Below are 18,155 nucleotides of genomic sequence, written 5' to 3'. Positions count from 1 at the left end.
GACAATGTGGAAGATGCAATAGGCAACACCGAAGAAACGGTGAAAGAAGACTCTCAAGTAAAAAAGACATCTTTTACAGAAAGGTTGGCGATGATGGTCGGAATAAAAACGAAAGAAAACATGACTGAAGAACCAAAAGCTGAAAGAGCACGAACATTTGGGACAGTGAGACGAAGACGACAGAAGCCAATCCAAGAGAGGAACAAAATAAAGCAGAAGCTACGGCCGAAGACAGACCGACGGTTGACCATGAAGAGGCTACTATTGAGCTAGGTGACTTGATGGCGAAACTGAATCAGATCGACAAAAAACTGAAGCACAGCGAAGAGGACAGAGAAGTGATAAGAAAAGAATTAAGATACAACAAACACGAGTATCTGGATAGTTATTTTAACCTGGCTAAGGCAACAGATGAAAAACTCAAGGAGATGTCAGATAAGGTAGAAACCACCAATGAAGAACGAGATAAGAACATCAAAAAAGATATGCAACAGTTGAAAAACCGATATGATGATGTCAACAGCCAATTAGGTAGCCTGGAAAAGAGAATGGACACAATGAGCAAGAATCAGGCCGAAAGTTCATGTGCAATACAGACGAAATTGGATGCAATCTTGAGAAATTCTACCTCACAAGAAAGACCGGCAGCGGATCGCATGCAAGGCACCAGAGTTGACTTTGTGGAACCACAAAGGGGCAAACGGCAATCGACACCGTTGCCCTTAACCCGGGATACGGTGAGCATAGCACCAACAGCTGCTAAAACAATCATGAAGAATGGAACGTCAAGTACAACGACTTGCCCGGGGGACTCAACAGCTAACAGCAACGCAGGTCCGGATGCTATGACATGGGCAAGCACTTGGGAGATGATGAACAGGACTCTAGAGGCCTTCGCCACGAGGAACACTGACTCGAGCGATAGGAGGGACGGAAAATCAAGAAAAACTTTCAAGAAGCCAAAGGAATTCAAAGACGACTCCGATGGATGCATCGACACTTGGGTGGAAGTGATGAGATTATACCTAGAGCAAGATAACTTAAGTGATGAAAGACAAGCATGCACAGCCATACTCAGCAACTTAGAAGGCACGGCATTAAAATGCGTGGTCGCAAAGAAAGAAGAAGAACGCGACACCGCGGACAAGATCTTCGAGATATTGCTGAATCGATTCGGGTCAGGCATGAAGGGTCACCAAGCGATGATGCGATTTGAAAAGAGAAGGCAGAGGGACGACGAGTCAATAGATTGGTTCCTAGATGATCTCGAGAGCTTGAGAAGAAGGAGTGACCCAGAGGAGTCGACAAACAGAAGAAACTTTAGCATTGCCTCGAAGTTCCTTGATGGGGTAAAAAATGACGACTTAAGGACAATATTAGCAACATACTACACATTGTCGAAAGACAGCGCACCAACCCCAGAAGAAATGAGACAGAAATCAAGGGAATACATGCTGATGAAGCCCAAGAAATACTCATATTCAGAAAACAGGAACACACAGGGGGGAGGCCAACCCCAGAGGTCATCATGGTACAAACCTAGAGATGATATGGACAAGCGCAGATCATGCGCGAACTGCGGGTCAGCGGACCACCACGTTGCTGACTGCACAACATACAAACAAGGCATGAAGAGCCTAGGATACGCACCGGATGAGGAGGACATGAGCCAGATGGAGGAACACGAGTGGCTTAATGATGGCTTAATCATCAAGATAGGCGCTAGATGCTTCTTCTGTAACCAGGAGGGGCACTTCAGAATGGATTGTCCCTTGTTCATGAACATGATGGCTTAATCATCAAGATAGGCGCTAGATGCTTCTTCTGTAACCAGGAGGGGCACTTCAGAATGGATTGTCTCTTGTTCTGGGAAGCGGTCAAGGACCAGAGTCACCCCAAACATAAGTTGGCATTAGCGGCGGTGCAGAATCAGCGGAACAGGCAAAACGAGTTTGAATTGAGGAACTTAGGAGCACCAAGCACGGAATTGTCAACGAAGACAGTGAATGCTGTAACACATGTTAATGGCGCGATAGAATCCGCGGCCGGGAATTCTCTAGAGATAAATTATGAGAAAGCCGCGACGGAGGCAATTGCCAAAGTGAAACAGGATCTGGCTGCGAAAGAAATAGAGCAACGATTAAAGCTGGAGATCGAAAGACAGAATTTTAACGAAGCATTAACCGGATCGAACCCGACACCAGAGGCTGTACCGGGCTCAACAAAAACCGGGAATTGTAACACTATAAAAATGGTGACGGGAAAGCCATTCGGCATATCGAAAATAATGTCGATAATCACAGTGGGCGGCCACGAGGTAACCAGAAACTTGAGCGAACCGAGCGACCAGACAATAAGGCACATTGACGTGTACGCAGATTTCTTGAGTGGTATAAGCCCACAAACGACTTCTAGAGCGCTGAGAGCACTACTCATGAGAGGGGGCAGCAAGTCGGTACGTGTTGATAACAGATATACTGAAGCTTATGGTCCACACGAGGTGATGCTAAATATAGATGGGATCAACATATATACCAAGACAATGATAACATGTGACGAAGACCTAATTGGGCAAATCTACGTAGGGAAAGAAGAGTTGAAAGTGAGATCGATTGGACACTGCGCCATGCTTGAAGAAGATGCAATGCACATCGGGACGGAGGCAGATGTGACAGGGCACGTGCTAGATATAAGTGGCAAAAAGACTCAGTTGCGTGGGTTACTTGATAGGGGAGCAGTCTTGAGCGTCATACCAATCGAAACTTGGGAAAGGATGGGCTTTGACAAAGGTAACTTGATAGACTCGAGAATACGGCTGTCAGCTGCAAACAAAGGGGCCCTTCGGGTGCTGGGCAGGACGCCGATAATAGCCCTCAATTTGGGGGAACGTAACCTGTGGATGAGCTTTATCGTGGTAGAAAACCTAGATGAATCTGACCAATTCATTTTGGGCAGAGACTTCATCAGGAATTTCGACGTAACGATTGACCTAAATAACGCAATGTTCAGGATACGGAACCCGGATAGGAGGTACGCAATCAAACCGGTAAATTTAATAATGGCAAATGAAAACAAAGCACCGGTATTCTTGAGTAGGAGGGTGAGGCTAAAAGCTAATGAAGCGGCAATCGTAAGCTTGAGAATGAAAAATTACAATGAACTAAGTGACAACAAGCAAGTGTGTATAGTTCCAAATCCTAATAGTCAAAGTGCTGCTGTTTTAGGAAGATCATTCTCGATAACGAAGAGCGGCCTCTGCGTCAGTGTCTTGTTGAATACCCTTGATATACCGATCACGATACAGAGAGGGAGGAAACTGGGATATGCTTTACCGGTTAAAACTCAATATGAAAAGATTGAGAACTCAAAACAAAATGAAGTTGTTGATTGTCCCAATCACAGGGACAAAATTTGTATCTTGAGACGATTGCAGAAAATAAAAGATTCTTCAGGTCTTATTAAATCACTTAAGTCAGAAACGGACGATGGGCTGTCGAGCTGTTCGAACTTTCCAGAGCGACCCACACTAGATGAAATGCAAACTGATAAACCGGTTCTGCCGGAGATTGAACATTTGAGGGGCAAACTGAAAGATGAACAGCTCGAAGCCATCAAGGACGTACTAGAGCGGAACGAGGAAGTTTTTTCGAGGCATAAGGCGGATATCGGGTGTTGTAATTTCGTTGAGCATGAAATAGAACTTGAAGAAAACGCGGTACCACACAGGGAGGGGGCGAGGCGCATGACCCCACACAAATTGGACGCGTGTAGAAAAGAGATCGAGACGTTACTAGAGTATGACATGATAGAACCATCCAAGTCACCGTGGGCGTGTGGAGTAGTGATGGCCAAAAAGAAAGGCGACCAGTTGAGGTTTAGTTGTGACTTTCGATACCTGAACTCCGTCACGGTGAAGGATGCCTATCCCATACCTAGGATTGATGAGAGCCTCTCGAAGTTAGGTGATGCAAAATTTTTTACGACTCTTGATTTAGGCTCGGCCTTTTGGCAAGTACCACTAAGGAAGCAGGACAGGGACAAGACAGGGTTTGCCTGCGAGTTGGGTCTGTTTCAATGGAAACGGATGCCGTTTGGACTTTGCAATGCCACAGCCACGTTTCAGCGGTTGATGGCACACGCGCTGATAGGCGTAACGAAGAAGTATGGCAACCTGGTAATGTGCTACGTGGATGACGACGCCAACACTGGAAGACCGCATTGAGAGACTTGACGAAGTGTTTGCATGCATGAAGAGGTCGGGGCTAAAGTGTAAACTATCAAAGTGCGAGATACTCAAGGACTCAATAAAATACTTGGGCAGGATGGTAGACAAGCACGGCATTAGACCTGATACGGACGCCGTGGAAGCAGTCCTGACCTGGAAATCACCGAAGACAGAGCACCAGTTGATGAGCTTCCTGGGTTTCGCTAACTATTATAGAGAGTTCATCAAAGGCTATGCAGACAAGGTATACCCGATGCAACAATTAATGAGACACAAGGGCAAGAAGTTCACGTAGAACAACGCAGCAGAAGAGTCATTCCAGAGAATAAAGAAAGAGCTATGTGAGGCACCAGTACTGGGTATGCCGACTGAGAAAGGGATGTACGTGCTGGACACGGATGCGTCGGTAGTCGCGATTTCTGGGATTCTCCACCAAGAACAAGAATGGAATGGGAAGACAGTCTTGAGACCAATAGCGTACGGGAGCAAAGTCCTGAGTGACACGGAAATGAAGTACGGAGCACCAAAAGCAGAGATGTTCGCGGTGGTTACCTTTGTCGAGAAATACAGGGCATACCTGGGCAGTGAGCCATTCAAGTTGCGAGTCGACAATCGAGCACTGAGCTGGCTGAAGACGTACTCAAGGGACCAAAGTTACATTGGGAGGTGGATAGTTCGCCTGGACGGATACAACATGATAATTGAGCATAGAACGCGAGATAAACATCAGAATGCCGACAGCTTGAGTAAGAAGACGGAGTTCTATGAGAGACAAGAGCAAAGAGAAGCAGACAGACCTGAAATCAAAGATGGCTTCTCCTTCATGGACAAGGAAACGTACGACAGTCTTCCACTCACGAGATGGCTGGACAAGTCAGGCAAACCGATAGAAGATCATCCTGAATTGCCTAAAGAGCTTCCAGAGAAGACCATCTTGAAGAAGAGCAAGAGAATTCCTATTGAGATTATACTCAAGTCGAAGATCGTGAAGGAGACGCTCAAGGCAAAAGGCTATGATCTTAACCAGGTGGAAGCAGGAACTGCACAGATAGATGATGACTTAATGAGGTTGCTCGAGAAACTATCAGATGATAAGCCCGTGATCCAAGAGAAGGGTAAAGAGGAACCGGAAGTCACTATACTTCGGAGAAAAGAGACAGTGAACGATACTAACTCATCAAGAGGAAGCGTCACTGACAGCAAAGATGTCGTGCGGTCACTAGTTGACAAAATCCCCGAAGACATTCTGGAGCAGACCAAGGTTAGGAAAAAGAAAGTGACGTTCAAAGAAGATACTGAACACCTGGGGCTAGGTCAAGAGTCCGGGGAGTGTTCCAGGTTCACGGAAGAAGGAACCGGAGAAGGAAAATTGTCCGGGGAGCGTGAAGGATGGGATGAAGACTCGGATGAGAGCAGCGAAAACCAAGACAGTCTGTGCATGATATTGGCGGAAGAGAAGACAAGGCACCACGACAGGGAGTTACAGACGGATCCATCTTCAGGAACATACAACATGGACATACAGGAGATGCGAGGTGGTGAGGAACTTGAGAAAATTGCGGTTGCAAGGAAACCATTCAGGGAACTATCATGCAACTCAAACATCAGAACGAATCTGGTGCCAGAAGATGATATGAAAATCGTGAAAAGGATGATATGTGTGAAACTGAGTGATGACATCCACAACCCTGGTGAGATGAATGGACAGATCATGGCGCTAAAGGAGCATGTTAAGGCGAGATATAGGCTGTCAGACCTAATAAGAGCCCAGAAGAATGACAAAATGACAAGTAACCTCTCCAAATGGATCCAGTCGGGGGTCAAGGAGAAGGGGGAACTTGAGGAAGACAGCTACAAGATCTTGAGCCAGTTCTACAAAGAAAAGAGAGACTTACTTTATCACACAGCTGATGGGGTGGTAGCGTGCAAGAGGAGAGATGAGGAAAAGATATTACACAAACACAACCTCATCATACTACCACAATTGTACCAGACGGAGGTGCTCTTCAGATCACACGACCAGATGGGCCACCAGGGGATAGACAAAGTACAACAGAGGATACTTCACAGGTTTGATTGGCCAGGAATGAGAAAAGCTTGCGAGAGATGGGTGAATGCCTGCCTGGCATGTCTCCAGGTAAAAGACCCAAGGAAGATGAAGTTTCCCCTCAAGTCCGTTGAGAGCTCAGAGTTCAATGAAGTGGTGCAGATAGACATCAAAAAATCTGCATGACAGAGTCGGGATATAACCAGATACTGGTTATAATAGATCACTTCACAAAGTTGGCGGAAGCGGTTCCGTGCCAGACAGCCTCGGCCGAAGAGACATGTGATCATTTGATAACGCATTGGATATCGCGGTATGGTTGTCCAATGACTTTCCAGTCGGACAACGGCAAAGCTTTCGTGGGGGACTTGACAAAAGAATTGATGAAGAGATCGCACATTGCTCAAGCACACTCGACGACCTATCATCCACAGACCAATGGGTTGGTAGAGAGACAGAACAGGACACTGGTCAACATGTTAAGGGTGTACTGCTCAAGATACATGACGGACTGGGACAAATACCTGCCACAGGTAGTAGGAGCCTACAGCAGTACACAGCACTCAACGACGGGCATCACTCCTTTCATGATGTTGACGGGCAGGGAGAGAGCAATGCCTCTGACATTCTTTTACCCGGAATACGAAGGGAAAAGGACATTGCCTCAGGCATACGTGAAAGAAGCGATCAAAAGACAAAAGGAGTTGAACGAGCTATGCAGGAGGAACACGGCGCAAGCGCAAATGAGGCAACGCAGGAAATATGACGAAAAAATATTACGAGCAAGGCCATATGAAGTGGGCCAATACGTGTGGGTCTTCCAAAATGTCATACCGCCCAAGGGAACAAAGAAACTACTCAAGAAGTGGAGAGGACCATTCATGATAACGGAGGTTCATCAACAAGGACGGTTCTATCGCTTGAGTACTGGGCGAGCGGCACATTATGAAAATCTGAAGCCTCACGTCCCGTCCCCAGAGGATTGGTGCATACCGAAGGACATGGAGGGTCTTTAGTACCTGGTGGTAGAGCCAGCGTGTGAAGTGAATGAAAAAGGCACCAGAGAGAAAAATGATGGTAATGAGAACTTGAGTTTGGACGACAACGAAAAGATAGGAGGGGAGTCTGATGCAGGATCATTTGTAGAAGAAGACTGGAACGACCCGGAGCAAGATGAGGTGCCGAAGTGGATGGAGCCGGATCGACCGACACCACCGGAAACCAGGACTGGCAATCGTAAACGCACCGGCATGAGGTACAACAGGTACGGGGATAACTTCTTGATCGACAAGATACAGCCAGACAAATTGGGCGAGGAACTAATGAGCGCAGGCGAACTGGAAGCCGGAGAGGAATGACAGGTCATTGACGATGGTGGACACTATCCGCAGGAAGACCACTCGACGCCGGAATTAGAGACGGATCTCGAGCAGAGTGAGATAGAGAGGAGGGAGAACACGAACTTGAGGATACTAGAGTGGATGCGCGATGTCAAAGACGAGAGCCACGAAGGACAAAGCATTCAACAAGTCGATGTATCAGCGGCAAAGTAAATGAAGACAGAGGACCCTCTTTTCGGATGGACGGCAACAGACAGGCCACTGAACATTCCTCAGGGCAATTCAGACCCGACAACATCGACGGGGACGTCGATAAATATTTTTGTCCGGGGAGTGGGGGTAGGACTTACCCACACCGAAAATTTGATGATAAAGAAGCTCAAGGAAGTGAGAGAAACAAGCGAATTGGAACTGGAAGAAGAAGAGCCGGAGCCTACCATAGGTCGGAATTTCAAAACGAAATTTGAAATACCCAATGAGTACTCGGAGAACATCATGATAACGGATAGCGACTTCATCCTGTCAAACAGGACTAGCGCGATCTGCATCACGGCGGACATGAGTTTCAAATCAAGATTGGAAGCTGACTTCAGAAGAGAGTACCAGAACGTGGAGTTTCTGTTCAGACAGAGACCAGGACTGGGAGGGATGGCAGCGCTTCCACCATCAGTAGCACAAGTCCCGGGCAAATATCTGTGCTTCCTAGTGACGAGGGTCAATGACAGGAACACAATTGATCCCGAACACGTGATGTTGGCACTAACAAGACTACGAGACTTCATGATTGAAAGAGGAATAACGGAGGTCTCAATGCCGGTTTATGACCCAAACAGGCGCAAACTGAGCTCGAGGGAATTGTACGCTATCCTACATGTAGTCTTTGCGGAAACTGAGATAATGGTGTATCTGCACAAAAAATACTACTTGAGCATCGCCTGAGATGGGGACACGGGGGTCTCGAGTTGGGTGTGAGGGAGGAGTCTTGAGTTAGGTACTGGGGTGCGGCACAGGTAAAGGGATCTTAACACGTGATTGGCATGACAATTAAATTTTAAAAAGAATTAACGGTGCTAAAACATAAAATGAATCTGCATGCTTTTAAGGAAATTCCAATTGAATCGTTTTAAGTAGAATGAAAATGATAAGATTTTAACCATACTGGTAAAAGGGGGGTTTCTAGGTTAGGAGCATGACATGTTAAGTCTTAATGTGGTTTCTGTTTTCAGATCAAGTTTGAAAAACAAAGTTGAAAATCCAACTATACTCAAGCGAGAGACAGAAAGAGAAATCTTGATTGAACTCGCGATAATCGACACCTACAGCAAGTATTTGCAAGGGAACATTTCTAGAGAATTCTTGAGTTGGGTAATACTTGAGTCGGTAAGGTAATTCTTGAGCTGGTTAATACATACTTGAATACATCCCGAAGTCACAAGAATGGCAGACAGATTCTGGAAATCCATGCCCGCGGCCCTGGAGAAGCCTACTCTTGATGAGCTGTACAGACGCCTGAGGGACCTGGATTATACCCAAATAGACGAGAGAATGGCGGTAATGCTGAATGCCATCCTCCAGTTGGAAGACCAGGGTGAATGCAGGGAGTCTGCGACGGAGGCTGTCTTGATGGTCGGCTACACCACCGAGGGAATATCAAACCAAGAACAGACCAGATGGTTGTCTTGGAATGTGGATGGAGGAGTAAGGGGTTTTGACTTGGCAAGGAATCCTGGCCTGAGTAACAATACCGAATATGGCGCAGGGGAATTCCCACTACCAACTAGGCCAACAGCAAGATCTACAGGCCAGAGCTCGAGTAAGGTGCTATCGATGACGCGAGCACAACAGACGACCGAGGCATACCCGGATCTTGGTGTTCTAAAGAAAGAGCTCGAGAAGACGCAGAAAGAAAGGAATAAGGCGAACCTCGATCGGGATCAGGCAAAGCTGGATCGGGAGAAGGTTCAGCTGGAAAGGGACCAGGCGGTCAACGAGCGAGATCAGACTCTGAGGTTGCTTGAGATGCTAAAGGCTGAACATCAGCAGGAGCTAAGGGTGCAGGAGAATACCGCGAATTGTGAACGCTGATGGATGTGGTGCTGCCGGGATATACTCCAACCTCGACCTCGAGTGACAGTCAGGTGAGCGGCGGCTCATCGCGTCTGAAAGAGCTGGGCGAGAAATTACGGCAGAAAAGTCGTGAAAGTTCGGCAAGACCGGAGCTTCCCCCGACTTGGAGGGAACAGCCGGTCAGGAGCGTCGTGATCTCGAGTTATAAGAAAAATACAGAGAAGAGGTACCACAGGCACAATCGACTGGATTGGAGTGCGGAACAGAAAGCCAGGAGGGACTGCTTTCATGATGCAGCCTGGGTGGAGTATCTTGCGCCACCCCGTGTGCCAGAAGGTGCGGTCCACCTGATCATAGGGGACAGCCTGGTGCGGGTGTTGACCCGGATCCAGTCGCACTGGCAGACAGGAATCTTGAGTTTCGCTGGAGCTGCCACGCCACAGATGTTGGCGACGCTTGAGATGCTAGGGATGACTAAAGTGTACACGGTGACCTTGATGATCGGGACTAACGATGTATCAAGGGGAGAAGCGAGGAAAATAACGAGGCTGCACGACAAGATGAGCTGCCTTCTTGAGGAGCTGAGGATCCAGATGGACTCCATCCTGTTGACGGTATGTACCGTCCCTTACAACATGATGTTTGACCAGCACGCCTTGGAGATGAACGAGAAGGTGCGGAACCTAAACAAGGTGATCCGAGATATCCACCGGAAAAGTGTGATCCCTGTCAGACTGTTGGACGTGGCGGAGCGCATGGAGAAAAAGGGATTCCCTGAAGACACCTCCAATGATGGAATCCATTTCGATAGACCAAGGGGAGCGGAGTGGCTGAACGACGTCTTCCAAGAACACATAAACACGCTAGAGGCGGACCTGCTAGAGACAGCCCAATTCACATTAGGACCACCCCCGAAACCACCATTCCTTGCCTCAAGGGCCTTGTCTGGTCGCTTGGGAACGAGAGTTGACACTAGAGACAGTTCGAGGAGCAACCAGACCAGATTGCAGAGTGTCACGCCAATGGAGTCTGAGGAGGTGACGTCATCAACACCTCCAGGCTCGGCGATATCCTCAGTGGTAGTGGCAGAGAACAAGCGGGAAAAGAGATCTATGGAGACCGCTCGCTTGAGATATCCTGAGAAGGTGAAAGAACTGGACCTAGAGGGTTTGGAATGCAGGCGAGAATTGGCGGAGACCCTGGGGATTGAACGAGTGTCGCACGAGGATTTAAACAGACATCATTGCATGGACTGGTTGAAAGCTCATGAGGCACACTTCTCGAGAACGAAATTGAGGGAGACCGCAGATCTGACCGGAATTCCCATAAAAGCGATCATGGGACCCATTAACTACAGACCTCTCAAGCTGTTGGGGAGTCCTGGACTCATAGTAGAACCCCCCAAACACCGAACAAGCATCGCCAGGATCAGATTGGCGACCCCGGCACAGTTGAAAGTGGTGGACAAGCTACTCAATCCGGGGGGAATGGAATTGCCAGATGCCGCTTACGAAGGCTCGAAGTTGGCGGAAGATCCCAGGTACGGGAAGCCCTGTGGCAGTACCCAGCTGGCCAAAACCCTGGCAGTTTATGATAGAGCAGATCCAGCCGCTGCGAGAGTAGTCATTGTGGCGGGGTCGGACTTCGAAGGAACGTCTCCTAAGTTGTTCTGGCCGGAGACTCTGATATACTCTTTGCCAGGAGCTGAATTAAACCAGATGTTAACTCTGGTGGTGGCAATAAAGTCGGAGATGCCCTGTGAGCCTGAGTTGCTATTGTTTGCAGGAATGAATGATCACCTGCACGCGATGGGACTTCTTGAGCAGCTAAAGGGCAATGAAATTCCGACATCGAGGAAGATATGGGAAGCCATTCAGGCGTTGTTTGCAGCGATGAATGAAGTGCAGGAGAATGTTGTCTCGAGATTTGGATCCAAGACGAAGGTGGTGTTCACCACATCCCCTGGATACGCGAATATGCCACCCGCCCTACAATTCGTGTACGCGGTCTTGATCCTAATAGCAGAGGGGAACGAATGGCGGATTCTAATGGTAGCCCCCAATCGGGAGTTGGAGCCATCGAACCTGAGGCTTCGCAAGTCAGAATTGGCGGCGGCATGGGCGGACATATCTCATGCACTGAGGGGCTTTTATGGACTAGCCGACATCCTGATCGTATTAGACGAGGTGCTCTTGCTAGAGATATCGAACTTTGCCAGGCAACTTAAGTTCAGCCCAGTCATCGGGGACGATCACCCGGCGATAAGCCAATTGACGGCCAGTTTGTGGTTTCGGAGCATGTATGTGAAGATCACAAATTCCACCAGCAAGTCTAGAGGTCCTAGTAACGAGAGAAGAAATGTGGCCGAGACGGAAAAGCAATTAGAATCGATGAAATATCGCTTGACGCAAGAGAATGGCTGGTGGCCATTTTTGACACCAAGGCTGGAGAACGCCACGAATAAGACGAGGGAGGAAGCACCACCCCTCGTGAAACAAGTCTGGAGTTTTCTGGAGAAACAACTGGAGCTGGCCGAAGGAAGAGACATGACGGTGGCTAGATTTGTCTCGGCCGCCAATGAAGTGACGATTGGAGGGTTCTGGAGAGAGCACGCCAAGGGTGAGCTGAGGACTAGGAGGGATCATGAGATTCTCAAGTTCTTGAGTCCTTGCTGGGAAAAGGAATTCATGGCAGGAATGTTCGGCACCACGGCAACTATCTTTGGAGCCTTCGTGCAGGAGATACTGGGCATGCCCATCAGCCTGCTCTTGGCTTTGTACCTGGTCTACCCCAGATACTTGTTCAACATGGGCCTAGCATACATGTTTAGTCGAGGAGTAGAGATACTTCGAGTTGATGGGTATCTGGCACTATTACTCTTGACCCATGGGGAATTGGTGTCGTTTCATCGATTGATGGAATATGGAGAGCCTCTGTCTATGGGGAGAGTCCATTCGAGCATTGAAACCTACTCCGACAAGTGTGCCGCAGGGTTGAAGACGTTGTTAGTGCAATACCTCATGGTGCAGAATCGGCACATGACAGGTGAAGATGAGAATCCGACCTCGAAAGAAGAATGGAAGAAGATGAATAGGGGGATGCCTCTGTTGACGGACCTATGCCTGGCAATGAGATCGGACCCTATGGGGATAATCCGGGGTCTAGAGGAGGTGGTGACCTGCATTTATGGTCCAGCAGTGACGTACGCATTCCCAGATCCCCTGGTGACAACGTATCGTCACTCTGTGACGCACTTGAGTCTCATCAGCATACTGGATGGGACGGCGCTCAATTGGTGTCAGCAGGAGGTGCTCAGAGCGCGAATGAGCAACACGGTACTCTTTGGAAAAGTGAAAGATGCCGAGCTGATAGTGTGCAACTTCAGGGGGCAAATGCAATGTAGAATGGGAGGCAAGCGAGAGGGCCCCATCGAAACGTATCCCAAGTTTTGGAACTTGAACCCATTGACGGCAGACGGACGAGAGATCTTGAGGATTCCTGCTTGGAAGGAATGCTTTGCGCTGGTCAAGAGGGAGCTGGAGGCCATAATGGAGAAAGAGATCCTCCCAGCCACCATGCCTGAGTACCCGATAGTCAGGAGGATGACCTTGGGAATGAACAGCCCCTTGGTAGTTCCCTCCATAATGGCGAGGATGACGACGGAGGAAATGCAGAAGTATTTCACTGATGGCTGGGTCCCCCTGTTCATCGGCTACACGGCGGCGGTCTACTTCCATACTAGCGAGGCGAAGGTAAATTCGTGGACGACGCAAGCGAAAAAGATGAGAGGTTCGCAGCCCCCCGGATATGAGGTGCGAAAGGTCTTGAGAGCTCTTGAGCAGGAGGGACTTGAGAACATGCTATCCATATGGGATGATGGCAGGATGATCATGATGGAGGGGCATGTCGCATTGGTGGACGACATGAAATTTGCAACGAGAAAATACAGGGCACCCTATGGCTTAGAACAGGTGGAAGTGAGACAGGAGGGAAAAGAACTAGATGCAGCAGGTCAACTGCACGTAGCCCTGACGGAATACAAGAAATTGGACCCTACGACACCATCACCACTGTCAGTGGACACGCCTGGAGACAAGAGGAGTGGACCCGTTGAGGACCGGTTTAAAAGAATTCTCGAGAGAAGGAGACATGAGTCAGAAGAAGAGAGTATGGATGAAACTCTCAGTGAAGCCGGTGAAGACATGGAAATGGGGAATACGCCTGAACCAGGGCCATCAGGGGAGGAGCTCACCACTCAAGAGCTGTTGAAAGACTTGAACGAGGAGAATTGGGCAGATACTGCCACCCCACCTCTGAATCCGTCCCCCCGGAAGAATCTGGAATTGCCATTGGCAAATGAGACCTTCAATATGGGGATGATACTCTTGAGCTCGGAGGAAAGGGAAAAGAACACTTTCGAAGGGAACAGGGACATGTTCCTGGGGTCCCTGAAGGACGATGCTTGGCAGGAGTTCTTGGAAGAATTCAATCAAGAAGTGGGCAGCGAGACGACGCTGGACAAATTCAAGGAGGAACTGTGGGACACAGTCGTAAGATTTGGAGAACCGCTTCTGATAGGAACGGGCCTGGATGAGAAGGCGCGAAAAGAGCTGCTGAGCAAGCTGGTAGAGCTGAGGAATTCACGATCGAAGACTAGAGAAGAGAAGAAAAATGTGAGGACAGCTCTACTCTGAAACAAAAAACTGTAGATAAAATAGTTGATGATATAAAAAGGGATAAGGTTGGGACTAGTAATATGACTAAAAGTACTAATATCCTTAAGGCTCGAGCAGGGGGAGGCAAGAGTTGGAAGGATTGGGGGTAGACAGAGAGGTCGAATCAGTGATGATAGCCACAACACCCTCAAGCAGAGATGTGAAGACTCGCAAGAGGAAGAGAGAAGTGGAGGGATTGGGTAGTCCTTCAGTGGATGCTGTTTCGGAAGGAAACTTGAGAGAGACGGCGCCCATGGTTTTGGCTCGATGCAGGACGGCGGCATACAAGAGCAGCTCGGAGCTCAGAAGACCACTTGAAGTAGAAAGGGAAATAGAGGCTTCCACCAATTCGACATCGGAGGAAGACTTCAAGCCTCAGAAGATAAACGTAAAGAGAGGTTCAACGAACGGACAGACATGGGAAGTGGATGTCGGCAAAGAATGGATCTCGAAGGCACACCAGGCCACGGGCAAGCAAGTGACGATTGATCCATTGGAGAGGAACAAGACGAGGAACACCTCCCGGACGTGGTGGGTGGCCCTCGAGACATTGAAGGAAATGGAGGACTGCTTGAAGAAGTTGGACAGTGGAGTAGCTCGCAAGCGACGCAATTGGGCCACCCAGCAAAAGGCCGAGGTTAATAAAATAGAAATGGCGATTCAGCTGAAGAGGTCCTGGCAGAACTTGTTGAAGGATCATTTTGAAGAAGCAATGAGGACATCCTCATCAGCACCACCATTAATGGCGAATCCCTTCGTTAGGACTGCAGGACAATTAATGTTCACCTGGAGTCTGGTGGGAATAGAGTTGGAGACATTGACCTCGTATGACAGGCTGAAGTTGGGAAGCAAAAAGCTAGATGTGTATCAAGCATTGATGCAACACGTGGCCAGGGACAATTCAGGCTTGAGCCTGGCTAGGAGGAAGGATGCCACATGTTTCTTGAGATGGATAATGTCAATGATGTCTGATAGTACCATCTTGGCATGCCACCAGAGAGCAAGCGGAGGTAAAACCATGGAAAAAAAGAGTCTCAACGATCATCTTGAACGTGTATCAGAGTACAGGAATAGAAAAGGAAGATGGTTCCAGACTATCCCTAGAGAACCACAGGAAGCTAGACGAGGTACGGAGGTTTTATAATAAGAAGTTCGAAGAAGAGCATGACGTTCACCGTAACCTGGCCTCGTCAGAGCAGTACTCGAGACTCAGCGAGAAGGGGGAATACCAATACGTGTCGGGAGTGATGGGAATAGCCTACAATCCCTTCTTAGACTCAGAAACTGGAGGCGCTCACAGGAACCACGAGGTGGCGGAGCTACTGAAGTTTTGGACAGAAAGAATAATGGAAATAGAAACGGTAGAGAAAGAGGGGCCGAGCCTAGGCCTGATTCTTGAGAAAACACCAGAGGTGGTAAGCATACCGCGTTCGAACAAGAGAGTTGAAGTGAACATGGGCGATGGAAATGGCTTGTTAATCACGAACTTGGGAGTGGTATGGAAGCTATTAAGACCCTCCTGGTGTCCACATCCCCACGCGAGTCTGATCGAGGAAACCACCGAGCGAGTGAGGTTAGCACCAACGGAAGATGAAGATCTGGCAAAGTTGAGTGTGTTGCACAAGCTAATCTCACCTCAGACGCAGGAATCAGGCGAAAAGACGAGCAAGCTCGGGTCAGCAAAGAAGATGGAGCCGGGTAGCTGTCTGGATTCGACGTGTGGGAACGGAGAGCACACCTGCGATGGACGGTCATGTGTCAGGATACTGTCCTTTCAAAAAGAAGACATGGTCACTTGGTTTGAAGACATCACGGAAAGGGAGAAAAGTGAAGTGCAAATAGTAGCGGAGTGTTACGCGAGAACTACGGTGAACATAGCAACAGCTCTCGGATTCTTCTCGAGAATGTGTAGTCTGCAGTCACTGGAAAGACTAGAGTCTGAACACCATTTAGTGACGGCGTTGAGCGTAGAATCATGGCCTGGGGTGTTGCAGGTGACTCAAAAACACATCCGGAGCTGGAAGGTTGGTCTCGAAGCGGAAATGGGGTTTCCCATGAGCGAAACTTATGGCCTGCCATTGAACGCAAAATCCTTGATAGGGTCAATGATGGCCAACTTGTGCGGAAGCCACTACCCATTGCACATGGCGATGGTGGAAGCATCCAGCCAGAGAGTACTGATGGACAAAGCCTTCTCAGTGCCCAAGTGCGTGAGGTTGGCTCGGATATCGCATCACTCGCACAAGTTGTTGAGAAAAATCAGAGGGACAGTACCAAAAGAATTGAGAGATGACTTGAGTGAAATCTGGGGAGAAGAACTTTTGAAGTTGGAGAGTGAGAACACAAGCGATCACGAGAGACAAAACGTGATCGGAAAACCTGTGGGAGGTGCTCCAAACATGGAAGATAATGACACGATGCATGAGAAAATGATAGAGCTTGAGCCTCTCTTGGAAGCCTCGGGGGAGCGTAACCTCAGGAGCATTGAGATCACCCATGGAGAATGCCCATGCCACTGCTTGGCACAAACGGTGTGGTATCCAGATCACAAGAACCTTTGCCTGGTGTGGGATATGGAAGAAATTCGGTCGATCGGACTACCGGATCACCGGCAGAAGGTGACGCTCTTAGTAGTGAGTACGATGTTGGCTCTGAGATGGATAGAAGAGAATATAACGAAGTATCGGGAAGCGACGACGCCAACGGCTGAGTCAGTATATGCGATAGACTACAGCAGGAGACTCGAGTTGTTTGAGACTGCGTGCAAAGTATTCGCCATACCGACGGAAGTCAGACACATATGGAGCCGTTTGAGGTACTTTCCATGGTTTCGGGCGACACTGACGTCTTGGTTGTACATGACAACGAAAGATCACATGAGAAAGCATCAAAAGGAGTATCGACAGTTCCAGGCCGAGATTGGGCCAGAAGCTTTCAAGAGACCCCTGTTGACCCACCGAAATGCGATCACGACAGGATGGAAGAGAGTGGGTAAGATGTCTAGAGACAATACCAAAGCGAGGGAATCGATACTAGAGGAGGACCTGGCGAAGAACGTGAGCTTGAGCCTGCACAACTCCTTTTGTTTGAACCGGGAATCTAGGGTGAAGGCACTACCCAACCAGGCAAAGAGGTTGCAGGAGCAAAGAGAATGGATGCGATCCTATGAACAGCTGAAGGCTTGGGAGGAAATCGTGATTAGCTCCGATGATGAAGAAGAACTGTTGAGACAGTTTGCTGTATCAAGTACTTCAGGGTGTGGCACCTCCAAGCCGAAGAGTGCGAGATGAGTGGATGGTTCGAATGGATCTTGAGTCTTGAGAGGGAAGGGGGGCTTGAGTGTGGATCCGGGTGAAACCTGGGTTCACAGAAAAAGAAATTTTAACGAATCAAATATTGTTATTAATATACTATATTTACTATATAAATCAAAATGCTGCATGACAATTTCCTGATTGAATGGGACAAAAGAAGTTTTAAATGATTGGCTTAAAAAGCAAGAATTCAAGGGTGCAGGTGTGTGCAGATTTTGATTGCTGTTTAGCGATAGTGTGAAAATTTTACATGGCCGTGAATTTTGGGGTGTAGATAAACTTAAGTCTGCTGCGAACTTCTGTAAATGACCACTGGCACTGTACCTTGAGCAACACTTGATTTTCTGGGACTCACTGGCAGACGACAGCACGCAATGAGGACATCGATCTCGAGTCCGGGGAGTATGTGCCAGTCGGTCATATTTGGAAGTTTGACCTTGAGAGAAG

The 18,155-nt window shown here is 48.4% G+C and overlaps 1 protein-coding gene across 5 annotated transcripts in view; it reads left to right on the top strand.

Annotated features, from left to right (window-relative positions):
* The window catches only part of LOC134840774 (arrestin red cell-like), a 219,163-nt gene that overhangs the window by 170,709 nt on the left and 30,299 nt on the right, over positions 1-18,155 (top strand). For 4 of the 5 annotated variants that reach the window (XM_063856817.1, XM_063856816.1, XM_063856815.1 and 1 more), the window contains exon 1: positions 3,461-3,464. The exons of the other annotated variant lie outside the window; for it this stretch is intronic. The gene's annotated coding sequence lies outside the window, so the exon portion shown is untranslated. Of the gene's footprint in view, positions 1-3,460; positions 3,465-18,155 lie in introns of those variants that run through there. 5 annotated transcript variants of the gene reach the window in all.

The sequence above is a fragment of the Symsagittifera roscoffensis genome, chromosome 2, assembly GCF_963678635.1.
Source record: "Symsagittifera roscoffensis chromosome 2, txSymRosc1.1, whole genome shotgun sequence".
Classification (NCBI taxonomy): domain Eukaryota; kingdom Metazoa; phylum Xenacoelomorpha; order Acoela; family Convolutidae; genus Symsagittifera; species Symsagittifera roscoffensis.
The sequence above is the reverse complement of the archived record's forward strand: the minus strand, read 5'-3'. Positions and strand labels throughout refer to the sequence as shown.